General features: G+C 38.7%; 1 pseudogene; it reads left to right on the plus strand.

Annotated features, from left to right (window-relative positions):
• LOC104227415 (valine--tRNA ligase, mitochondrial 1-like) overlaps nucleotides 1-26,987 on the plus strand; it is a 35,014-nt pseudogene extending 8,027 nt beyond the window's left edge.
• The last annotated feature ends 276 nt before the right edge of the window (nucleotides 26,988-27,263 follow it).

Here is a 27,263-nt window from a genome sequence, read left to right on the forward strand (position 1 = left end):
TTATTTATGACAATTTGTGTGGTCTTGCATGTAAAAAATCCATGGACGTCTGTTGCGGAAGCCAAATGTATATAGTGTGAATAAGTCACAACTACTATACCAAAAATTATGACAGCCACCAAATAATAAATAAGACAATAAAACAACAATAAAGGAAACACTAGAATTTACGAGGTTCGGCTAATTTTGCCTACTCCTCGGACACAACCAATATTTTATTCCACTCCAAAAATACAAGTGAAATAATACTAAAGAGAGAAGATACAAATGCCTTAAACAGATGAGAAGGCAAATGAGAGGTGTGTCTCAATCCTAAACATTAGGCCTTCTTTTATAGGGGAAAAATCCCCTCCAAACTTAACTCCCAACCAATGTGGGACTTTGGCATTTTGCCAAACTTCAACAAATCTCCACCTTGGCAAAATTCCACATTTTCAATTCTCTCTCAATAACAAATTTTGGTTGTGTCTTCATCTTCAATCTTCAGTGTTCAACAATGTTGATCAAATCCAAACAATGTTGAAACTTGACCGCAGTCACCACCTTTGTCAGCATATCAGCAGGATTCTCTGTAGTATGAATTTTCTTCACCGTGACTCCACCTTCTTCTATGATTTCTCGTACGAAATGATACCGAACATCAATGTGCTTCGTCCTTGCATGATAAACTTGGTTCTTCGCTAATTGAATAGCACTTTGACTATCACAAAAAATTGTGATACCTTTTTGTTCAACACCAAGCTCCTTTAGCAATCCTTGAAGCCAAATTGCCTCTTTCACAGCATCTGTAATAGCCATGTACTCTGCCTCTGTTGTAGACAAAGCAACTGTTGACTGCAAAGTAGACTTCCAACTAACTGGTGCCTTTGCAAAAGTAAACACATAACCAGTAGTTGATCTTCGTTTGTCCATATCACCCGCAAAATCTGAGTCACAATATCCAACTACAGACTGATTGTCTTCCTGCTCAAAAACTAACCCGACATCTACAGTATTATGAATATACCGTAGAATCCACTTCACAGCTTGCCAATGCTCCTTCCCTGGATTGTGCATATATCTGCTAATAACTCCAACAGCTTGTGAAATGTCAGGCCTTGTGCAAACCATTGCATACATCAAGCTACCAACAACATTTGCGTATGGTACCTTTGACATATACTCTCGTTCAGCTTCATCCATTGGCGACATAGTAGTACTTAGCTTAAAATGGGAAGCAAGTGGAGTACTAACTGGCTTAGTCTTGTCATCTATGCCAAAACGTTGAAGTACTCTCTTCAAATATTCCTTTTGAGATAAACAGAGTTTCTTTGAACGTCTATCTCTAATTATCTCCATGCCAAGAATTTTCTTTGCCTCACCCAAATCCTTCATCTCGAACTCCTTCTTCAGTTGAATCTTCAACTTATCAATTTCTTCCAAATTCTTGGAAGCTATCAACATATCATCAACATATAGGAGAAGATATACAAATGAACCATCTTTAAGCTTGTGCAAATACACACAATGATCGTATTTGCTTCTCTTGTACCCTTGCCGCAACATAAACTCGTCAAATCGCTTGTACCATTGTCTAGAAGATTGTTTCAATCCGTACAACGATTTTTCAAGTTTGCACACCATATTTTCTTTTCCAACAACTTTGAATCCTTCTGGCTGAGTCATGTAGATTTCCTCCTCCAAGTTTCCATGTAAAAATGCAGTTTTTACATCCATCTGAACTAGTTCCAAATCCAATTGTGCTACCAAAGCCAACATAATTCTAATGGAGGAATGTTTTACAACTGGAGAAAACACTTCATTGTAATCAATTCCCTCCTTTTGAGCATATCCTTTGGCCACCAATCTTGCTTTGTAGCGAACATCTAATTGGTTAGGAAATCCTTCTTTCTTTGCAAATACCCATTTGCACCCAATTGCTTTCTTTCCCTTCGGGAGATTGGCCAATCTCCATGTATGATTCTGATGAAGGGACTGTATTTCATCATTCATGGCAATCCTCCACTTATCTTCTTCTGAACTTTGGACAACGTCTTTATAAGTAGTAGGAACATCATCAGCTACAATTGAGGTTGCACAAGCAACCGTCTCTATGAGACGAACATGTTTCGTTATTGTTCTTTTTGGCCTGCTGGTTGCTATTGATTCAAGTTGTTGTTGAGATTCCTGAGTTGGAATCTCCTCTACTGGCTCTCCTTCCAGAGGGTAATCTTCATTTGTTTCCTCCTCTGCTTCTTGTGTAGGAAAAATAAATTTTCCCTCAAACTCCACCTGCTTAGAAGCACCTTCATTTTGTTTGGTATCTTCTGTTACCTTATTTACCATAGCAAATTCATCAAAGGTAACATCTCTGCTGAATATTACTTTCTTTGTCATAGGACACCATAAGCGATATCCTTTGACTCCAGAAGTAATTCCCATAAAAATAGCCTTCTTTGCCCTTGGATCCAATTTTGACTCCGTCACATGATAATATGCAGTTGAGCCAAACACGTGCAAAGAGTTATAATCTACAGCAGGTTTTCCGTACCATTTTTCAAATGGTGTTTTGCCATCAATAGCAGCAGATGGTAGACGATTAATGAGGTGGCATGCATATGTAATTGCCTCAGCCCAAAATTCTTTGCCCAAGCCAGCATTGGACAACATACACCGTACCTTCTCCAGCAAGGTCCGGTTCATACGTTCTGCCACTCCATTCTGTTGTGGTGTATGTCTAACAGTGAAGTGTCGGATGATGCCATCATTTTCACAGACCTTATTGAAATGATCATTTTTGTATTCACCTCCATTGTCTGTGCGAATACACTTGATTCTCCTGCCTGTCTGATTCTCCACCATCATCTTCCATTTGAGAAAAATTCCCAACACTTCATCTTTGCTCTTCATTGTATACACCCATACTCTTCGGGAAAAATCATCAACAAAGGTTACAAAATAGTGTTTCCCACCCAATGAAGGTGTTTTGGAAGGACCCCAAACATCAGAGTGTACATAATCCAAAATGCCTTTAGTATTATGGATCGCTGTACCAAATTTAACCCTTGTCTGTTTCCCTTTAACACAATGCTCACAAAACTCCAAGTTGCAAGCCTTTACTCCTTTTAACAATCCTTGATCTGATAGAGTTTTCAAGGATTTTCCTCCAGCATGTCCCAAGCGCATGTGCCATAGCTTGGTTGCTTCTGCCTCTTTGTCGTCACTGGATGTTACTGTCGCTGTCCCAATAACTGTACTGCCACGATAGCGGTACATATTATTATTCTTCCGATTAGCCTTCATTACCACTAGTGCACCGGAGCATACTCTCATCACTCCATTTTCTGCAATGATTTTGAACCCTTTTGATTCTAGGGCTCCCACAGAGATGAGATTCTTCTTCAAATCCGGTACATATCGAACATCTATCAATGTTCTGATCATTCCATCATGGTTCCTTAATCGTATTGAACCAATGCCATATGAGGTAAGAGGGCTGTTATCCGCTGTGTGGATGACTCCATATTCTCCTTCTTGAAATTCCACGAACCAGTCCCTGTTGGGACACATATGATAGCTACAAGCCGAGTCCATCAACCATATGTCTGATGATGTTGATGACTCTGTTGTAACTAATGAGAAGTCTGAATCATCACAATCAGCTACATTTGAATCCATAATAGCCTTTCCATTGTTATGTTTGGCCTTATTCTTCAACTTCGGACAGTCTTTCTTCCAGTGCCCTTTTTCTCGACAAAAGGCACATTCATCTTTGCTGGGTCTGGATCTTGACTTGGATCTTCCCTTCTTTGTCCTCGTTTGATTTTGAGGACGACCCCTCACAAACAGTGCTTCTCCTTCTCCGCCCTTCTGTTTTTCTCGCTTTCTTTGTTCATAGCTGTACAAAGCTGAACAAACTTCTCTGAGAGAAATTTCGTCATTTCCATGGAGTAGAGTAGTTTCAAGGTGCTCGTACTCATCAGGAAGTGACGCCAACAACATTAAGGCCAAGTCACCATCATCATAAGTTGTATCCATATTTTGCAAATCTGTGACCAACTTATTGAAACTGGTGATATGTTCATTCATCGTGGTACCAGGAACATAGGTGAAGTGAAACAGTCTCTTCTTCATGTACAATTTATTTTGACTGTTTTTCTTCAAAAATTTATCCTCCAGTGCTTTCCATAATTTACTTGCAGAAGTTTCCTTTGTGTATGGATATTTCTGCTCTCTAGCAAGGTAGGATCGAATGGTACCGCAAGCAACACGGTTGATAATTCTCCAATCTTCTTCTCCAATAACATCTGGTTTCTTTTCTTCAATGGCCAGATCTAGCCCTTGTTGAAAAAGGACATCTAGAACCTCGCCTTGCCACATCCCAAAATGTCCGGACCCGTCAAAAATTTCTACCGCAAATTTCGCATTTGACACAATTCTTGTCATAAGCGAAGATGCCAATGATGACGTATTGTTGACACTTGATGTAGATTCTTCTTGTTTATTGTCCCCCATATTTGACACAAATATTATTTAATAGCTGACGACACAAATCAAGATTATTTCCTTTCTGATGTAGAAGATCAGACTAAGCTGCAACTACAGAGCATACTCAGACAGAACCTTGACTCAGTTACCAAGATAAATCTTTTCTGATGTGGAAGATCAGACTATGCTGCAACCACAGAGCATACTTAGACAGTACCTTGGCTCTGATACCAATTGTTGCGGAAGCCAAATGTATATAGTGTGAATAAGTCACAACTACTATACCAAAAATTATGACAGCCACCAAATAATAAATAAGACAATAAAACAACAATAAAGGAAACACCAGAATTTACGAGGTTCGGCTAATTTTGCCTACTCCTCGGACACAACCAATATTTTATTCCACTCCAAAAATACAAGTGAAATAATACTAAAGAGAGAAGATACAAATGCCTTAAACAGATGAGAAGGCAAATGAGAGGTGTGTCTCAATCCTAAACATTAGGCCTTCTTTTATAGGGGAAAAATCCCCTCCAAACTTAACTCTCAACCAATGTGGGACTTTGGCATTTTGCCAAACTTCAACAACGTCTTCATCAAAAAATAAAAAAAGATCCATGGATGTGATATACCCACTAGCATCTGAAATATCCATGTTTGTACCCATGTCTATCCAGCATGAGTATGTCAAGGTATATGAAGAAATTGAAATATAATAGCCATAAAGGTTGGTCTATCTTTATATATTCTTTCTCTGTTTGAACCCATCATTCCATGTCCAGGAAAAGGTAAACAAATTGTTCTCAGGCATGTGTTAGCATAAATGAAAGAGTATTTCGACAATGTAAGAAGTGTGTTGTACATGTTCTAAAAAAAATATATTCTATTGGGCATTGTGTTTATGACCATTCTGTAAAATCCATGGTTCAAATTTGATGGGTGCCTAATATACAAGTACCCTTCAAATAGAATTTCCAATTTGCTATGTGTGTGTCTGTCTGCACACAAACACACAAATACATGTGCTATATATAGTATAGCCTAGGCCAACATACTTAAGATGATTTATTATAAAAAAATCTTGTATTAATTATTATTAAAGTATCATCGAAATATTGGCTTTTCATATATTTTCATATACTGTAGATGATTTTTTTATGTTATGCGTTTATCAAATATGAAAAATACTAGTAAGTCTAAGTGCGTAAAAAACTTGAGATGTCCCAAAACAGAAAATGTCATATGTATCAGGGCGGAGGCTATGATTCCCTATTACAACCACTACACTCAGAACTAGGGAAAATAAGACTTAAATGGCATGAGCTGCATTCAGCTTATTAACGAAAACAAGTTATGCCGTAGGGTCTCAGTAGCAGAGGATCTATTAGCAGATCTCCAGAAGCCTTGGTAGCGGTTCTCCATCTTTGAACTTCCGGTTCAATGAGTGTCCAGGTCTTGCTGTTTGCGTTTCCTTTTCGAAACTTTTTTTACCACGAGCATATAACACACGAGTCAAATTAACACCTTATACTTCAGACCTAGTAGACTCCATAACATAAAGTGAGATGGATTTTGAGTATTTTATTACTTGGAATTGGGTGAAACTACATTCTGTTCCAACTTGTTCCTTTTGGTATGTAACATCATGTTTGACTTTTAGCTTTATTAGTTCTTGAGACTTTTGAAGTGTGCTTAAGTTTGTTACCTATGGAACTATGTTATGTAAAATGGGGCATAGGGCTTTCTATGAGAGACTTAGTTGAGTAGAATGTGGCTAAGATGTGATGTCTGGTTCATGTTACAGGGTCTCTACAGGGGTGCTAAGGATAATGAGATGCACCTTGGGATTTGTTCAAGAAGCAATTGTTAGGACCGAAAAACTAGGTGTCATGCGGAAGCTAGCAAAACAAACCTTGAACGACGATAAATCATACAACAAAGGAGAAATATACCAAAAGAGACACAAACATTTAACGTGGTTCGGTCAACTAACCTACGTCCACCGCGAAGATGAGCAATCCACTATATAAAAAGAGAGTACAAAATATCGAGAGAACAACCTCACGAAGAGGCAAACACAAGTGACACACTAACACTTGTCCCATAAAGTTCTCCTCCTAAACACGACTCTCAAGCCCCTATGGCTACATTGTGAATGCTACTGAATGAGAATGAAGGATCCTCAATTTATAGAAGTCCAAACCTTTTGCTACAAGAAAAAGGACTAGCCAAGTATAGAAGAATTATAATTTCCTTCTACAAAAAGGAAAACTCAATTAAGATAATTATATTGCCCTTTCCTTCAACAAATAGGAAAACCAAATATGGTAAGAAAATTATGGCAAACACCTAACAATTCTCCCCCTTAGCCGGAATTTTCTGACAAAATAAACTTGATCCACCTTCTTCACATAGCCTTCAACAGGTCGGATCTCCAAATCTCCACCATTGTCAGTACGAATACATTTTAATTTCTTCCCCGTCTGTCTCTCAGCTAAGGCATGAAATTCCTTAAACACGCTAAGTGCTTGATCTTTAGATTTCAAAGGATACACCCAGAGCTTACGAGAATGATCATCAATGAAGGTCACAAAGTAAAGTGTACCACCTTTTGACTTTACTTTAAAGGGACCACACAAATCAGAGTGTACTAGCTCCAATAAATCGGGCTTTCTTGAGGGAGGATGACTATGAAAGGAAACCTTTTTCTGTTTGCCAGCTAAACAATGGATACACCTTTTCAGCTTTGTTTATTTCACTCCAGAAAGCAAACTTTTCTTAGCCAAACACGTAATCCCCCTCTCGCTCATATGACTCAGTCTTCGGTGCCACAATTCTGATAAAGTATCATTTTCCACCAGATTTATAGAGTCATTAAGAATAGAGCCTTGTGTCACATATAATTGACCAGACTTTACTCCTCGAGCTACTACTAACGATTCCTTGGTAAGCTTCCATTGGCCATTAAAGAGGGCATTATGGTAACCTTCATCGTCTAATCTTCCTGCGAAGATCAAATTGAAAGGGAAGTCTGGAGCATGCTTGACATCTTGAAGGACTAACATTGAACCATTATTAGTTTTCAAACAAACTGTGCCAACACCAAACACCTTAACTTCACTGGCATTGCCCATCTTTAACACTCCAGAATCAACATGAGTATAAGATGAGAAAAAATCTTTTCTTGGTGTGACATGTGAGGTAGCTCCAGAATCTACTATCCAGCTCGTCTCATGGTATACCAAATTGATGACGTTTTCATCATAAGCAAAAAGAAGGTCATCTCGAACAATAGCAGCAACATTGTTCTCGTTATTTTCAGCTTTATTTCCTTCTCTAGTGTCTTGATTCAACTTGCGGCAAAACCTTTTGATGTGTCCTTTCTTGCCACAGTGGTTGCATGTAATATTATAGTATTTGGACCTTGACTTGCTTCTACTTTTACCTCTATTCCTTGAGCCTCTTGTTCTATCTCTCCCCCGGTCTTCTGTAACCAAGATATCTGCTTGTGAGGACGAACCCTAAGATTTTCTCCTTACTTCCTCGTTCAACACACCACCCTTGGCATATTCCATGGTCACCTTACCTCCAGGAGCTGAATTTGTCAAAGAAACACGAAGAGTTTCCTAAGAGTCTGGCAGAGTATTAAGAAGCCAAAGTCCTTGTATCTCATCATCAAAATTAACTCCCATTCCAGATAGCTGATCAAGGACGCCCTGAAAATCATTTATGTGATCAAGGATAGGGATGCCTTCCTTGTATTTAAAGGTCATCAATTGCTTTAGCAGAAATAATTTATTGTTCCCGGTTTTTGAAGCATAAAGAGTCTCTAGCTTTTCCCACAATGATCTCGCATATATCTCGTTCACAATATGGTTGCGAACATTATCTTCTACCCATTGTCGTATATATCCACATACTTGTTGGTGCTCGAAATCCCAATCTTCATCGGATATACTCTCGGGTTTATGAGCTGAAAAAACGGGTAAATGCATCTTCTTCACGAACAACAAGTCTTTCATCTTGCTTCTCATATTCGCCTCCATTCCGTAACAACCCGAATAATTAACCAAGGCTCTGATACCACTTGTTAGGACCGCAAAAGGTAGGTGTTATGCGGAAGCTAGCAAAGCAAACCTTGAGCGACGATAAATCATACAACAAAGGAGAAATATACCAAAAGAGACACAAACATTTAACGTGGTTCGGTCAACTGACCTATGTCCACCGCGGAGATGAGCAATCCACTATATAAAAAAGAGTACAAAATATCGAGAGAACAACCTCACGAAGAGGCAAACACAAGTGACACACTAACACTTGTCCCATAAAGTTCTCCCCCTAAACACGACTCTTAAGCCCCTATGGCTACATTGTGAATGCTACTGAATGAGAAGGAAGGACCCTCAATGTATAGAAGTCCAAACCTTTTCCTACAGGAAAAAGGACTAGCCAAGTATAGGAGAATTATAATTTTCTTCTACAAAAAGGAAAACTCAATTAAGGTAATTATATTGCCCTTTCTTTCAACAAATAGGAAAACCAAATATGTTAAGAAAATTATGGCAAACACCTAACAATTCAAGATGGTATGTTTAAATGGGAGAACCTGAGAATTATGATGAAGCCATGCAAGATACTCAAAGAGATCAGTGGATCGAAGATGAGATAAAGTCACTCCATGAGAATGACACATATGAGTTAGTGAAATTGCCGAAAGGTAAGAGAGCTTTATCTAACAAATGGATATTCAGAATAAAGCAAGATAACCATACCTCTGCGCCTAGATACAAGGCGAGGATAGTTGCTAAAGGTTTTGGCCAGAAGAAGGGAGTTGACTTTGATGAAATTTTCTCCCCTGTTGTGAAGATGTCTTCTATTCGTGTGGTTCTAGGCTTAGCTGCAAGTCTGAATTTAGAGGTTGAGCAGATGGATGTCAAGACTGTTTTTCTCCATGGTGATTTAGATGAGGATATTTATATGGAGCAACCTGAGGGCTTTGTAACTAAGGGAAAAGAAAATTATGTCTGCAAATTGAAAGAGAGCCTGTATGGATTGAAAAGATGTCTCGTATTCCTTACTCTTCTGCCGTTGGTAGCTTGATGTATGCTATGGTTTGCACTAGACCAGATATTGCACATGTCGTTGGTACTGTTAGTAGATTCCTTTCTAATCCTGGAAAAGAACATTGGGATGTAGTAAAATGGAAATTAAGGTATTGTCACACCTCCTTTTTCCGCCCCGTGAGGGGCGCAGGGGAACGTTCAGCCTCGCATCGACTGAAGCACAAGCTGGTCGATGCAGCAGCGACAACAGCCGTAGGAGCTCGACAATGCAGTAGTGAAAGCAGCCATGGCGGACTCCTATTTTTTTGGAAGAGGAAATGAAACAGTGATGGTTGGAGGTGAAGAAAGCTGAAACAGTAGCAGCGACATATTGCAGCCAAATCAGTGGCACTCTTCATGGTCGCAGTTCGATTATCTGAAGAAACGGACGACGTAAGATGCAGATGAAGAAGCGGACGACGCAGCTGGAGCGAGGACACAGAAGCAGCTGGAATGGAGTAGCAACGACTGGTTGTTGACGACGAAGACGCAGCAGTGGAGATAATGGATGTCGAGCTCGATCTTGAAGGTGGTTGTTTGGTTTTAATGGAGGACGGGGAGGTCGTTTGGACGCGAGGGTGGTTGTGTCGTTTGGTGGTTTGAATGAAAAACGAAGGAGGAGGAGCAGAAGTTGGTCGTGAGGGGGAAGGGAAGTAGCGAGGGCAGCCATGGTTGGCTTGGGGTGTTTGGTATTTTGGAGAAGAAGAAGCCAAAAATGGGGGCGGATGTTTTTGGTCTTTTTTAGGGTTTTTTGTCTTCTTTCCTTTTGTTTTGTTTTTGTGTTGGACAAAAATGAAGAAGGGGTGTTGGGTCAATGAGTTAATGGGGCGGACCGGGTCGACCCGGTCTGAAGTGGACTGGGTCATGGAGAAGATTGGGCAATTATTTGGGCTTGAGGTTGAAATTTGAAGAAGTGGCCCAATCCGATTTTTCTTTGTATTTTTATTATCTTTTCTTCTTTTATTTCCTAAAACTAAATTATAAAAATACTTAAACTATTATTAAGAACTAAATTAAGTTATAAAAGCGCAAATTAACTCCCAATAACAATTAACGTACAATTAGGTAATAATTAAGCATAAAATTGTTCATTTGGACGTAAAATGCTAAAAATGCAAAAGATGCCTATTTTTGTAATTTTTAATTTTTGTAAAACTCATTTAATTACTAACAATTTTAGAATTAAATCCTACATGCAAAATGCGACATATTTTTATATTTTTTAACAAATAAGCAAACACAGACAAATACAAATAATTATCCAAAAAATATCACAAAAAATACTCAAAATTGCACACCAAGGAAAGTCATTTTATTTTGCATTTTTTGGGAGTATTTCTCATATAGGGCAAAAATCACGTGCTTACAGCTGCCCCTCTTTGCCCGAAGACACGAAGGGTTTTCGTGCAAAGATAAAGCGAACGATTTTTGCCCATCCGAGTGCTCCGTGTGAAGCATTTTTGAAAAAGATTTAACCGAACCTTTGCTTCAAAGGTTTCCTACATATCCCTGGCTAAAGGGGAATCAGGTTAATGTAGTTCGGGAATTTTTGGTAGCTGGGACTACCATGGGACTGCAATGTTACTGCTGTTGCATGCTGTTATCACTGCTTACCGATCTCCTTATTACATCGTGCTTAAAATAAAACAAGAAGCTAGGCTAGACTGAAATTTGTTCTTGTTGCCTGGCTTTCTTGTCTGCTTGTGCTTCCTCCGGTGCTTTTCTTCCGGGAATTTGGGAATGATACTGGCCCTTTGCTTTTCTGAATACCAGTTTTCATTATTTTGCTCGGTCCGCTAGGGGCATGACTTTCTTCATCAAGCTTTTCGGCGATTCCTCTAGTGGGTACGACTCTCTTCATCAGACTTGTTATGCTGGGCATGATTTAATGTTCACCAGCTGCTTCTTTCAAGACGCGTCCTTTCTTCCTTTTGACTCATGCGCCTGAATTTGTGCTGGGACCTCTTGTTGCAACCTTCTGTTTCCCGGTGCTGGGGATTTTATTGTTTACTGCTGGGGATTCCTGTTGTAACCCTCTGTTTAATTGTCTTCTGACTTGATCTCGAAATGTATGCCTCTGTTCTATAGGCGGGCTCCCAACCTCAACACTTGAAAATTAAAGACTGAAATGTATGCCTCTGTTATCTGGGTGGGCTCCCAACTTCAACGCTTGTAATGAAAAGACTGAATGTATTCCCGCATTGTACTGGTGGGCGACCTAGAATCATGAAATGAAGAGACAGAAATGTATTCCCGCATTGTACTGGTGGGCGACCTAGAACATGAATGTATTCCCGCATTTTACTGGTGGGCGACCTAGAACAGAAAGTATTCCCGCATTTTACTGGTGGGCGACCTAGAACAGAAAGTATTCCCGCATTTTACTGGTGGGCGACCTAGAACATAATGTATACCGCATTTTACTGGTGGGCGACCTAGAACATAATGTATACCGCATTTTACTGGTGGGTGACCTAGAACAGAATGTATTCCCGCATTTTACTGGTGGGCGACCTAGAACAGAAAGTATTCCCGCATTTTACTGGTGGGCGACCTAGAACAAAATGTATTCCCGCATTTTACTGGTGGGCGACCTAGAACATGAAAGTATTCCCGCATTTTACTGGTGGGCGACCTAGAACAGAATGTATTCCCGCATTTTACTGGTGGGCGACCTAGAACATGAAAGTATTCCCGCATTTTACTGGTGGGCGACCTAGAACAGAAAGTATTCCCGCATTTTACTGGTGGGCGACCTAGAACATGAATGTATTCCCGCATTTTACTGGTGGGCGACCTAGAACATGAAAGTATTCCCGCATTTTACTGGTGGGCGACCTAGAACAGAAAGAATTCCCGCATTTTACTGGTGGGCGACCTAGAACAGAAAGTATTCCCGCATTTTACTGGTGGGCGACCTAGAACAGAAAGTATTCCCGCATTTTACTGGTGGGCGACCTAGAACAGAAAGTATTCCCGCATTTTACTGGTGGGCGACCTAGAACAGAAAGTATTCCCGCATTTTACTGGTGGGCGACCTAGAACAGAAAGTATTCCCGCATTATACTGGTGGGCGACCTAGAACAGAAAGTATTCCCGCATTTTACTGGTGGGCGACCTAGAACAGAAAGTATTCCCGCATTTTACTGGTGGGCGACCTAGAACAGAAATGTATTCCCGCATTATACTAGTAGGCGACCTAGAACATGAAATGAAAAGACAGAAAAGTATTCCTATGGGTAAAAGTAAACTTAGGGGGAAATGCGTCTCCTATGGGTAAAACTAAACTTAGGAGGAAATGCATCTCCTATGGGTAAAACTAAACTTAGGAGGAAATGCGTCTCCTATGGGTAAAAGTAAACTTAGGAGGAAATGCATCTCCTATGGGTAAAATGAACTTAGGAAGTGCTTTTCCTATCGGTAAAACTAAACTTAGGAAGTGCGTCTCCTATTAATGAAATCTTTAACTTAGGAAGCGCGTCTCCTATGCGTGAAATCTTAATTCAGGAAATGCGTCTCCTATGGGTAAAACTTAGGAAGTGCGTCTCCTATTGGCAAAACTTGACCTAGGAAGTGCGTCTCTTATTGGTAAAGGCGTGGAATGTATTCCCTTGTTATGCAGGTGGGCGCCTAAAATATGAAATGGACAGACAAAAAAGTATTCCTCTCGTTATTCAGGTGGGCGCCTGTATTCAACAACAATTTTTTTAAAAAAAAATAAAATCCTATTTGAGGGCGGATGAACCCGACGTATCCTATTCGCGGGCGGATGAACCCGACATATCCTATTCGAGGGCGGATGAACCCGACATATCCTATTCGAGGGCGGATGAACCCGACATATCCTGTTCGAGGGCGGATGAACCCGACATATCCTGTTCGAGGGCGGATGAACCCGACATATCCTGTTCGAGGGCGGATGAGCCCGACATATCCTGTTCGAGGGCGGATGAACCCGACATATCCTGTTCGAGGGCGGATGAACCCGACATATCCTGTTCGAGGGCGGATGAACCCGACATATCCTGTTCGAGGGCGGATGAACCCGACATATCCTGTTCGAGGGCGGATGAACCCGACATATCCTGTTCGAGGGCGGATGAACCCGACATATCCTGTTCGAGGGCGGATGAACCCGACATATCCTGTTCGAGGGCGGATGAACCCGACATATCCTGTTCGAGGGCGGATGAACCCGACATATCCTGTTCGAGGGCGGATGAACCCGACATATCCTGTTCGAGGGCGGACGAACCCGACATATCCTGTTCGAGGGCGGACGAACCCGACATATCCTGTTCGAGGGCGGACGAACCCGACATATCCTGTTCGAGGGCGGACGAACCCGACATATCCTGTTCGAGGGCGGACGAACCCGACATATCCTGTTCGAGGGCGGACGAACCCGACATATCCTGTTCGAGGGCGGATGAACCCAAAATATGTCTTACCTCGAAAACTTGCCGGGGATTATTTTGCGGGGGATGAATTTTCACTTTTTCCCTTACCCACTCTGGGTTGCCCAAAACTCTTTCGAGGATGCTTCTACATCTCGATGATCCGCTGAGGATAACACTGCTGAGGATAACTCTGCTGAGTAAATATGTTGTCTTACTCTTTCCAGAACTACTTCCCCTTTTTTTTATTTTATATATATATATATATATATATTTTTATTATTTTTATTATTATTATTGTTATTTATTGTTATTGTTAGCTTCTTCCTTTGAAGACTAACTCCCTTAAGACTCGTTTTGCCTTTCCCCGAAAGGAACCGCTGAGGATACCGATTTTCACCAAACTTGTGTTGGACTCCTCGAAACTGCAGGGGATAACACTGTTGGAGAATTATTTACTTACCTGTTGGGGGGTAAAAATGTTATCAGCTGGGGATAACGCTGTCGAGGATAACACTGCTGGGGGATTCTGATTCCTTCAGAACTAGTGCTTCACTCTTCGGAAGGCTGTTGGGAATGATACTAGCCTTTTGCTCTTCTGAGCACAAGTTTCATCCATTTGCTGAGGAACGACTTCCTCCATTGAAACTTATTATTTTGGGGGCAACACTGGTTCAAAGACCACTTCCCTTGAGACTGGCATTATCTTTATTCTTCCCCGAATGGGTACCTGACTTCCAGAAAATTTTCTAAATGGAAGGAAAATTTTCTGCCCCAATTTGATAATATCCCTTGTGGCATGTATTTCTGGCCTCAATGCCATTTCCTTTACCTGCTTCAAATCAAACAGAATTTGTTAGTTTAAAACATGGTGGTTGGTTGTGATACTCTTACTGGGGATGGATTTTCCTTTTCTCCTTCCTTGCTCTGCGCTCCACAACTTGTTGGGGATGATATTATTTGCTGGGGATAATCCCCTTCTGCTGGGGATATCCCTCTTCTTTTGTGGCATAGCTCGGAAACTGGCATTTCCCCGACCTTTTAGTCTAGTATGAATTTCCCAAATCCTGCTCACTGCTTTCCTTGCTTTGTTTACGGGCCTTTTGCTGGGGATATATATTTTTGACACTGGCCTCGCGCTTGTTCCTTGTTGACTATATCACTTGGATGTACTAGTCAGATCTCATCTTGCATAATTGGAAAGCTGATGGCATATTTTGAAGTCAATTCACACTTGTTCTGACCAAACAGACTCTATTGGGGAATTTTTCTATGAAAGGAAAAAAGATAACAGGGAACAGAATAAAAAAAACAAAGGAAAAAGATGACTCTTTGACAAAAGAAACTATAAATAAAAACCTATCAAACGCAGATACCGACTCTAATGGTCATGACACGCACATGTGGCCTATCCTCTACCGTCAATCATCTTTCAAGATCTTCATTTGGCAATTCCCCATCTGATTCTCAATCTTATTCGACTTGTAGTGCCCAAAGGGTTTTCACTATCAAGTCTCTCTCATTTTGGTTTGTCTCTCAGCTTTCATCGCCTTATGGTGCCTGTGAAGGTTTTCACCGATAAGACTCTCTCGTTTTATATCTCTCTCCAGCTGGGGATTTGGAGTGTTGCCGGTATGACTCTTTCTGTTGGAGATTAGAGTCCTTTCTGCTGTGGAACAGAATGTTATGTTCGCCGGTAAGACTCTTCATTTGTCTGACTCGACATCTTTCGAAGACTGATGAGAAGGTCTTTCTTTGGACCGTAATGTGGGTTTTGGATAGGGCTAGAAAGAAAGGGTATTAAAGGCTAAAAAATGCATCGATTTTGGGTTATTAATTACAACTTTCGGAACTAGATTTATTTACAACAAACGCAACTTTTGCCCCAGTTTCTTGCTTGGGGATATTTTAATTGATTTTTGTTTTCATTTTTCAAAACTATGACCGAGCCGTGAAGCACCTACGTATCCTCTTTGATGAATCAGGTCAAACGTAGTTCCCAACTCCTCTTTTTCATCTTTCTTTTTTTCTTTGTTATCATTTTCTTTTCTTATTTTTTCTCTTTTTCGTTTTGTTGTTTTCTTTCTTTCTCTTTTTTTTTCTTCGTTGCTACTGATTCCGAACGAGGGGTATGAAAGAAAAATAAATAAGGCTCAAAAGGGGTAACGAAGGACAAAGTGTTTAGGTAGCAGAACAAAATGCCTTCGTCATTCCAGTCTTCACAACATGCCAAGTGCAAACAACACAATTAAACAATAGATTTATAGTCTCTTCCGATGGTGCTAGGCTTGACAATTATGTTAAACATTTGTTTTTCCTTTGTCATTTCTAAAGCACCGTTGGGCGACACTCTCATTATCATGAACGACCCTCATGCCAATTTGGCGAATCTTGCTTTTAACGGTTTTATTCATATTTTACTTGCCCCGGTTCCATATGACTCGAGCTCTGAATAATCTCAACCGTCCTTATTTCCTTTAAATGGTCTGATCACCTTTTCGGGGTTTTATGATTAACTTTTAAGATCAGGCCCAAACTGTGTGTGCGTGTCATGCCACTAGAATCGACGTCGAATAAAATGACAAAGGACTAAACAAAAAGATGACTGGAAATAATAAAAGACCGGATTTTGTATTAGACTACCGGTGAAGTGGTTTAAATAACAAAACAAACAAAACAATCCAAAACAAAATCCTAAAACAAACTAGACAAGACAATATCCGACTTATAACCCTAATAATCCGAACAACAGAAATGACAACAAAATAAGCCACCACAAGCTTCTCTCTTGCTGACCAAGGAACGAAGCGTCCTCCCACTTTATCAAAAACTGGCATCTTAGCCACTAAGATTCGCATCAGTATTGTCCAGCCCATTGCCAATTTCAATGTCATCAACCTTAGTCCACAAGTTCCTATAGGATTCGAGCGCTTCTGTTATGAGGCCTGATCCCCGCAAAGTGTGTGTCATGATATGCAGGTAAAGGATTCTGGGTGTCATCGTCCGGCTTACCACAAACCAACCACCTTAACTTTCTTTGCAAAACCAACAGGTTAGAATGGACTCAGTCGGTCCTCATTATTAACAACATCTTTTTTTTCTCTTTTTTTTCATTTTTCTTTCTCTTTTTTCGATTTTTTCTTTTTTTTTTCTTTTTCCTTTCTCTTTTTTCATTCTCTTTTTTTTTTGCTTTTTTTTTTTTCATTTTTCTTTTCTTTTTCCATTTTTTTTCTTTTTGTCGCGGTCGAATCTTATGGAGATTGCCTACGTATCATGACCCCGCATGAATCAGACCTTGCATAGTTCGGACCATAAAAGATAAATAATAATAAATATTTTTTCAATTTTCATATTAGAACAAACTGGGTTTCAAAGGTTTGAAGATGACCTACAAACTCGAAAATCAAACAACCCACATATTCTAATTAAAAGATTTACAAACTCCAAAACAAATGGCCAGCTCCCTTTCTTCGTTTGACAAATGCAACCAAATGGTTATTTTTGCAAATGTGGCCCCTTCTGCATTCATATGAATTTTGAGGTCGGGAGGATTATTTTATGACACTTTACAAACTTGTCCATCCTTTTACGAAAATAGCCTTTCGACAACTGAAAGATACTCTAAAGCTATTTCGGCAAGAACGGTTTAAGACGCGGCCGAAGCTGGCTTGGCTTATTATGATAAAAATTCAAACGGTATTCACCTGACCGCTGACTCTTTGTTTTTTTTTTGTTTTTTTTTCTTCTTTTTAAATTACAATATAAACCTGGTGTTGCAAACATGGCCCTTCAGCGTCTCGGGGACGAAGGTTATTAAGGCTGTGTGGGTCAACTGGACAAAAAATCCTAAACATGACCCAAAAGGCGACTGTTTATGCAAAGTCAGCCTTCCGGCGTCCCTTTCGGGAACATTCGGCTATTTATGACAAAACAACATCACCTGACCTATTCACGACAAAATTAAAATTTTGACATGTTTTTTTTTATTATTTATTTGTTTTTGGCTATTTTAGCAAAAGGTGGGTTGGACCCAATGAGGGTTGCCTACGTATCTCACATCCGGTGAGAATCAAACCCGCGTAGTTCGGGTAGTCATGAATAAAGTAAATAATTTTTTTTTTGTTTTTTTTGAATTTGTGAAAGAACTGCTTTAAGAGAATAAAGGAAGTATTATTTTTTTGGATTTTTGATTGATTTTTTTTTGAAAGAAAGACTTCCAAGAATTCCTTTTCTTTTGATTTGAACTTTGAGAATTTCAAAAGTAAAAGGAAGATATTTTTTTTCTGAATTTTCATTTGTTTTTTTTTCTTATTCTAAAGAAAATAAAAGAAAATATTTTTTTTTTGAAATTTTACCTTTAATAAAAGAAATGCTTCTAAAAAAATATTTTTTAAAATTTTGAATTTTCTTTTCAATTTTGAAAAACGAATCAAAATATTTTCGGATTTTTATATTTTTGTAAAAGAAAAATATTTTTATTTTTATTTTTATTTTATTTATTTATTTATTTTAACCAAAAACAATTTAAAAGACTTTCTAAAGAAATCAATAATGGAAAATAAAGATATATATATATATATATTTGGAAATAAAGAAAAACTTTTTGGATTTATATATATATATATATATATATAGATATATTTGCAACAAATAATAAAACCACTTTCAACGCCCGACTCTTTTTATTTTTTATTTTTTATTGGCATTTTCATAAAAAAAAACTCTTTTAAAAATAAGACTCTTTTTTCATTTTCATTTTCATGGCAAGACAAACTATTTTTTCTATTTTTTTTAATAGGACATTTTTTTTTATTTTCTCAAAATTTCGGCAGAGTTTTGACAGTATTTAGGTATTGGTTTTTTTTTTCAAAAATAAACAATCAATTCCCTAACCGCTATTTCTTTTTTTTTTTCAGTTTCAAAATATTATTCCTGATATTCACAAGTCAGTCAACACACAAGTCCGAATCAAATAAATGAGCAAGTAGTAGCAAGTAAGATGCATCAGGATGGTCATTTTCATTTTTTGGTGCACTTGTCCTAGACAGACCCAACCCCTGTGTTGAGCCTCCAAAGTCAAATGCACGTGATGCAAACAAACGTTCCTACTAGGGATCCGGCATGAAGCTGAGTTATTCTAGGTTCATAACATGGGTATTTGTTCTAGACTGTGTACCCGAGCGGACAACTCGAGTCGAGGAGGGGGCTACGTACCGGGGACCCGCGGGGTCGTCCGACTTTGTAACTTATCCGGCCTCTTTCTTATTTTAGGTATTGACACTAACAGAATAGGGAGTCTCGACCAGCGAGCTTCTCCCCGGAGGTAAGAAGAGAAGGGTTTCGGCACAGTTTATATGTACAGTTCAAATAATATCAAAGCGGTAAAAGCAGCATTTAGCACATTAGGCTCAAACATGTAAAAATCAGATAAAACCAAATATAACAATTTATCTAAACTCGAATTTCTAACCCTGAACCAGTGGTTCTGGGTTTATATCCCCAGCAGAGTCGCCAGAGCTGTCACACCTCCTTTTTCCGCCCCGCGAGGGGCGTAGGGGAACGTTCAGCCTCGCATCGACTGAAGCACAAGCTGGTCGATGCAGCAGCGACAGCAGCCGTAGGAGCTCGACAATGCAGTAGTGAAAGCAGCCATGGCGGACTCCTATTTTTTTTGGAGGAGGAAACGAAACAGTTATGGTTGGAGGTGAAGAAAGCTGAAACAGTAGCAACGGCATATTGCAGCCAAATCAGTGGCACTCTTCATGGTCGCAGCTCGATTATCTGAAGAAACGGATGACGAAAGATGCAGATGAAGAAGCGGACGACGCAGCTGGAGCGAGGACACAGAAGCAGCTGGAATGGAGTAGCAACGACTGGTTGTTGACGACGAAGACGCAGCAGTAGCGACCATGGATGTCGAGCTCGAGCTTGAAGGTGGTTGTTTGGTATTAATGGAGGACGGGGAGGTCGTTTGGACGCGAGGGTGGTTGTGTCGTTTGGTGGTTTGAATGAAGAACGAAGGAGGAGGAGCAGAAGTTGGTCGTGAGGGGGAAGGGAAGTAGCGAGGGCAGCCATGGTTGGCTTGGGGTGTTTGGTATTTTGGAGAAGAAGAAGCCAAAAATGGGGGCGGATGTTTTTGGTCTTTTTTAGGGTTTTTTGTCTTCTTTCCTTTTGTTTTGTTTTTGTGTTGGACAAAAATGAAGAAGGGGTGTTGGGTCAATGGGTTAATGGGGCGGACCGGGTCGACCCGATCTGAAGTGGACTGGGTCATGGAGAAGATTGGGCAATTATTTGGGCCTGAGGTTGAAATTTGAAGAAGTGGCCCAATCCGATTTTTCTTTGTATTTTTATTATCTTTTCTTCTTTTATTTCCTAAAACTAAATTATAAAAATACTTAAACTATTATTAAGAAATAAATTAAGTTATAAAAGCGCAAATTAACTCCCAATAACAATTAACGCACAATTAGGTAATAATTAAGCATAAAATTGTTCATTTGGACGTAAAATGCTAAAAATGCAAAAGATGCCTATTTTTGTAATTTTTAATTTTTGTAAAACTCATTTAATTACTAACAATTGTAGAATTAAATCCTACATGCAAAATGCGACATATTTTTATATTTTTTATTAATTTAACAAATAAGCAAACACAGACAAATACAAATAATTATCCAAAAAATATCACAAAAAATACTCAAAATTGCACACCAAGGAAAGTCATTTTATTTTGCATTTTTTGGGAGTATTTCTCATATAGGACAAAAATCACGTGCTTACAGGTATTTGAAAGGTACTGCAGATTTAAAGCTATGCTTTGGCGATGGCAAGCCTGAACTTGTTTGTTACACAGACTCTGATTTAGGAGGCAATCTTGATAATTCAAGATGCACTTCCGGTTATTTGATCACTTTTGCAGGGGGAGATGTTTCTTGGCAATCTAGACTACAGAAGTGCATAGCTCTATCCACCACAGAAGCCGAATATATTGTTGTCACAGAAGGTGCCAAAGAACTATTATGGATGAAGGAGTTTATTATTGATCTTGGCTTTGAGCAGCCAATGTACATCTTATTTTGTGATAATCAGAGTGCTATCTGTCTCACCAAGCACTCCACTTTTCATTCTAAGACCAAACATATAAATAGAAAGTATCATTGGATAAGAATGGCCGTGGAAGTGAAATTATTTGAGGTTGAGAAGATACACACTGATGAAAATCCTTCGGATATGCTGACAAAGGCGGTGGTTGCAGATAAACATGAATTTTGTAGAAAATTGGCAGGCATGAAGCCTGTCAATAGTTCCTCTACTTGAAGACACATTTATCCCCTTGGCTGGAGGGGGAGTTTGTTGGGCACATGCCCATGTTGTCTAGCCAAAGGCCCAATGGCCTAATCCTATTCTCTTTTGGTTTTCATTCCTATTTGGAATTGGATTCGGTTTATTCCTATTTTGAGTGGGTTATGACTTTAAGAGAAAGCACCACTCATGATCTATAAATAGGACAACCTTGGAGAATTATTCTATGCTCATTGATACAAGTCTTTGAAAGACTTAAGCACATAAGAGTGATTTTTGAGAGAGCTTTCGTCAAAAGAGAAGAGAGAAGAAAAATATTTGTTTTGCTGCAGATTTTTATTCCGACCAGCCAACTTCAAATCACTTTTCCGATTCGTTAACCGTTGGATCGGGCTGAAATTGTGACTGAGTGTTCGTAACATCTTGGTTTTGGATTTGAACGGTGGAGATCGGATTTAGTGGCTCGTAGTATCTTATTTAGAGCCTTGAACAACAGCTTCATTTTTGTGGATTATACTCTTTCTTCAATTGATTAGTTGTTGCTCTTGTTACTCGTGTTTGACACTTGTTGTGTAGCCAATTTGGAGAATTTTTGTAACCCTCTTATTGTTATAGTGGAGCTTTTTGGATCTTTGTGATCCCGTAGTTTTTACCTTCGATTTGAAGGGATTTCCACGTTAAAATTTGGTATTCTTTATCTTCTTTATTTTCGGGTTTGCCTCTTCCTCGACATAACAACAATGATGCAGTGGAACCTCTTATAAAGCCCCAGTGGTTTGTCAACTGCAAAAATATGGCCAAACAGGCTTTGGATGCTGTTATGGATGATGACAATCGGAAAATGGAGATCATCCCAAAACAATATGCTGCTGAATGGAAAAGGTACTTTCGGATCTAGCCCCTAAAAATGCTTTGATTAAATGACTGCAATGGTTTAAATGAGATGCTAATTTGTGTCCCCATTACCCTACCCATGTGTAGACTAGTGCATTTTGATGGGTCTAATGACTGTTTTAGGTTCTATTCGTTATTGTCTTTTGTTTGTGGTGGAAATGGATATTCTATCATTTACTTTTGTGCAATTATCTCATCAGATATAGATGTGTACATGCAAAAAACTTGGTTGTGTTTTTTGTTATGGATTTTAAATATAAACTTTATAAAGGATGTTTTGTGCTCTTTTCTTGATTCATCACTTGCATAAAAATTTGTTGTGTTCCATGTCACAAAGACTTGTGTGGTGAACATGCAGATGGCTTGAGAATATTCTGTGATTGGTGCATCTCAAGACAACTTTGGTGGGGTCATCGTATTCCTGCTTGGTATGTGACACTGCATGATGATAAGAAGAAGGAATTTGGTGTTTGTGATGATCACTGGATTGTTGCTAGAAATGAAGAAGAGGCTCGAGATTTGGTTTGTAGGAAATTTTCAGGGAAGGAGATTGTTGAGCTCTCTCAAGATCCAGATGTGCTGGATACTTAGTTTTCATCTGGTCTTTTCCCATTATCTGTATTGGGGTGGCCAGATGATACTGCGGATTTAAAAACGTTTTATCCAACTTCGGTTCTTGAAACTGGACATGATATTCTCTTCTTCTGGGTTGCACGTATGGTGATGTTGGGGATAACACTGGGAGATGACGTACCATTTACAAAGGTTAGCAAACTTCATCATCCCTCGTAGAAAATGCCAATTTTTCTTATTGAGATTTATGGTATACGTGGGTTTGATTCTTTGAATCTATTTTAGGAGCAGTTGATAGCTAAGATAGTTCTGTTTCCATGATCCATGGCTTTTTCAGTGCTTTAAACAGAATTTTAAGTAGAGTGCTTCTGAAAGTTAAATTTTCTTTTTATCCACTTATAAAAAAGACAAAAAAATCCGTATTTTATCTACATGTAGTTATGTAACTTGATCTTTCTGTTGAGATCATAACAGATCTTATTTATTTTAATATGTTTTGCAGGTTTATTTGCATCCAATGATCCGTGATGCACAGGGACGTAAGATGTCCAAATCATTGGGAAATGTTGTTGATCCTCTTGAAGTTATTAATGGAATTACCCTTGATGATCTTCATAAGAGATTAGAGGAGGGCAACCTGGATGCCAAAGAACTTGAGAGGGCGAAAGAGGGACATTCAAAGGACTTTCCTAAAGGTATTCACGAATGTGGTGCAGATGCTCTTCGATTTGCCCTAGTCTCATATACTGGCCAGGTTTGTCACATTTGTGTCTTGAAATTTAATAAGATGTTTCTTTTGAACTTTCTTTGGATATTATTAACCTTTTTGTTTTGTCCTTCCAGTCCGATAAGATCAATCTGGATATCCAGAGAGTGGTTGGGTATCGTGAATGGTGTAACAAACTATGGAATGCCATTAGGTTTGCCATGGATAAACTGGGTGAAGATTACACCCCTCAGACAAAGATAGTTCCTAGTGAAATGCCTTTTAGCTGCCAGTGGATACTCTCAGCGCTTAACAAGGCCATAGCGAAAACTGTCTCATCCCTTGAATCTTATGATTTCTCCGATGCAGCAACAGTGGTATATTCATTTTGGCAGTTCCAGCTGTGTGATGTGTTTATAGAAGTAATCAAGCCATACTTTGTCAGTGATAATCCAGAATTTGTATCTGCAAGAAGATTTGCTCAAGACACTTTGTGGCTTTGTTTAGATAATGGGTTGAGATTACTTCATCCATTTATGCCGTTTGTCACCGAAGAATTATGGCAGCGGCTTCCTGCTAGAGGGAATTCTATAAATAAAGAATCTATAGTGATAAGTGATTATCCTTCAACTATAAAGGTATGATTTAAGCACAAATTTTAAAAACCAGAATATTAGATATATTACCTCCATTGGTGCATGTTAAAGTGTAGTTTTTTTTGGGCACATGCCCATGTTGTCCAGCCAAAGGCACAATGGCCTAATCCTATTCTCTTTTGGTTTCCATTCCTATTTGGAATTGGATTCGGTTTATTCCTATTTTGAGTGGGTTTTGGCTTTAAGAGAAAGCACCACTCATGATCTATAAATAAGACAACCTTGGAGAATTATTCTATGCTCATTGATACAAGTCTTTGAAAGACTTAAGCACATAAGAGTGGTTTTTGAGAGAGCTTTCGTCAAGAGAGAAGAGAGAAGAAAAATATTTGTTTTGCTGCAGATTTTTATTCCGACCAACCAACTTCAAATCACGTTTTCCAATTCTTTAACCGTTTGATCGGGCTGAAAGTTTGTCTGAGTGTTTGTAACATCTTTGTCTTGGATTTGAAGAGTGCAGATCGGATTTGGAGTCTCGTAGTATCTTATTTCGAGCCTCGAACAGCAGCTTCGTTTTTGTGGATTATACTCTTTCTTCAATTGATTAGTTGTTGCTCTTGTTGCTATTGTTGCTCCGTGTTTGGCACTTGTTGTGTAGCCAATTTGGAGAACTTTTGTAACCCTCTTATTGTTATAGTGGAGCTTTTTGGATCTTTGTGATCCCGTGGTTTTTACCTTCGATTTGAAGGGTTTTCCACGTTAAAATTTGGTGTTCTTTATCTTCTTTATTTTCGGGTTTGCCTCTTCCTCGACATAACAATTTTTCCCCCTTCTTTTCCTCTATCTTTTTGCCATTGGTTTTAGTGTCATGGTCTAGAGTCTTAATGATTATGGTCTAGAGTCTTAATGATTACTCTGAGCTGTATGGGATCTATTTTCGAAAAATCTATATATCGGATCACCCATGTATGTTGTTAAACTTCTCGTCAAGTATGTGTGAAAAGAAACTAATGTACGCAATTTGTTTTTCAAGAATATGTATTTGGAATATGTTAGCTTGCTTGAGGGTCTGAAAAAGGTAGATTATCAAGATGAGTCTAGTAGTGGAAAACATGACTTAATATAATGCTCCATGCTAGCTGCTACATGATTATTATGTTGTTTAATGTCCATGTTTTTTGACGTCTGTTCATTTTTTCAGAGCTGGAATAATGATAGTGTGGAAGCTGAGATGGAAAAGGTTTCATCAATTGTTAAAGGACTGAGGTCAAAGAGGACATTGTTGCCTCCAAAAGAGAGATTTGCAAGGTAATCTTCTGTGAACTTAATCTTTTCATATAAAGAACATTTCAAGTGACATTTTTTGGTTCCTTTGGTATCTGTTCGAGGGAAAAGTTATATGGTAAGACAACTTAAAAGCAAATTTGTTCTATATGGAAAGAGTTAAAAGTAGTCAAAGTTTGGGTGGGAGTATATTAAAAATAAAGAAGTTTCAAGTGCCTTTTCATTAAATAATCGACAATCAATGAATTAGTTAATTTTTCATTCCTAATGCAATCTCTTATCTTGGTTGTTCATAATATCAATCTTCCTTGCCCATCTTTAGAAGATTGGAATTTGCTATTTCAGCTTTCATACAGCTGCAGTTGATATTACTGTTGAGTTGTAATTTCTTTAGGGACCTATGCTAAAGGTCCACAAGATAAATAATGTATGATACTTTAACGAAGGATACCAGCATGCTATGATCTGCTTGCTTATGTGTTTGTGAATCATTCAAAAAGTTTTAATACATACAAGTGACTGCGAGAGATTGATGTGTTATGCTCTCTTTTTATGGCTTGATGTGATAGTCAAGGAAAAAAGCTTTTCATTAAGACAATAACGACTTTTAACTTTCCAAACTAACGATGGAATCTTGCTATCCTCAGGCTAGAAGCGTTTGTGCTTTGCCGGACAACTGATACCGTGGAGACCATAAATAAACGCAAAATGGAGATTTGTACTCTAGCTACATTGTCATCTTTGAAGGTATCTCTTTCTCTGTCTTGTTTGTTTGTTTTTTATCCGAAACGTCTTCATCTCCTCCTTGTGGTATCTTTGCGGTTTGTGAAAGAAGAGAAAAGTCGTATTGGTATTGTTGCTTATTTATGGTCTGATTTGAGAAGGATGGTTTATAATTTTGTTTTAATTGATCATCGGTATCACCGGGAAAATAAATCCAACCAATGCATGTGGTTTGTGAGTTTCCGCAACTGCGCTGTAAAAACTAGTTTTGTCGTTTTGCAATTGCATAAAAAACATGTCATTCATCCTTGCCTTCCCTATTATTTTATGATAAAGCAAATGATTTTATTAATAATGGAAAAATTTCCCATCTACAGAAGTATACTAATAAGTAGAGAATCTAGATGCTTATTTCGTTGATACCTTTCCTCTCCCACATAGTATGAAGCTGGAAATAGCAGAAAAGACCATGTGATGGCATATGCATTGGTTTTCAATTATATTTTCTCATTTTTCTTACCGCCTAGCTACTTTTCTTGCATTAATTTTCATCAGGTCTCAAGTGACAGTGATGCAACTCCAACTCGGTGGCTGACAAAAATAGTGGATGATTCTGTTACAGTTTTTCTAGAGGAAAAAGGGACTACTAGTAACTCAGAGACTGAAGTTGAAAGGCTTGAAAAGAAGAGAGAAGAGACGAGGAAGTAAGTGAAATTTCATAGAGTATTATTGTTTGTTTGCAAAATTGTTTTTCTAACTAGTAGAATAAGTGCCTCTGAATTTCTCCCCGGAGCTAAACAATCTGTATTTTCTGTCAAACAGAAGCAAACAAGACGCTTTTCCGTTTAAAGAATTTTTTTAGTATATATAGCTTTTTAGCTTGCAAAAACAGGTTAGGAAAGATGCTGAAGATATTGTGTAAAAGATCAATTTAGGTTTTCACTAGATGTTAATATACAACTGGCATGTTATTCCTTTGATTAATCCGAAATCATGTTCCTCCTTTCCCCCTGTGTTCTGCAAGTGAGTGCTTTCATCCCAAGGTATTTGTACCAACTTCTGTTCAATTAGTGCTTCCGTTTGAAGAATAGTGCAGAATGACATTTGGCTTTTGTTCACTCGGCTGTCTTCATTCAAAAGTGGACTCAAGTGGATATTGTGAAATTTGAGTCAGTTTATATTGTGAAGTTCACAAGCAGTTCAATTTGCCATG

This window comes from Nicotiana sylvestris, chromosome 10 (assembly GCF_000393655.2).
Source record: "Nicotiana sylvestris chromosome 10, ASM39365v2, whole genome shotgun sequence".
Taxonomy (NCBI): Eukaryota; Viridiplantae; Streptophyta; class Magnoliopsida; order Solanales; family Solanaceae; genus Nicotiana; species Nicotiana sylvestris.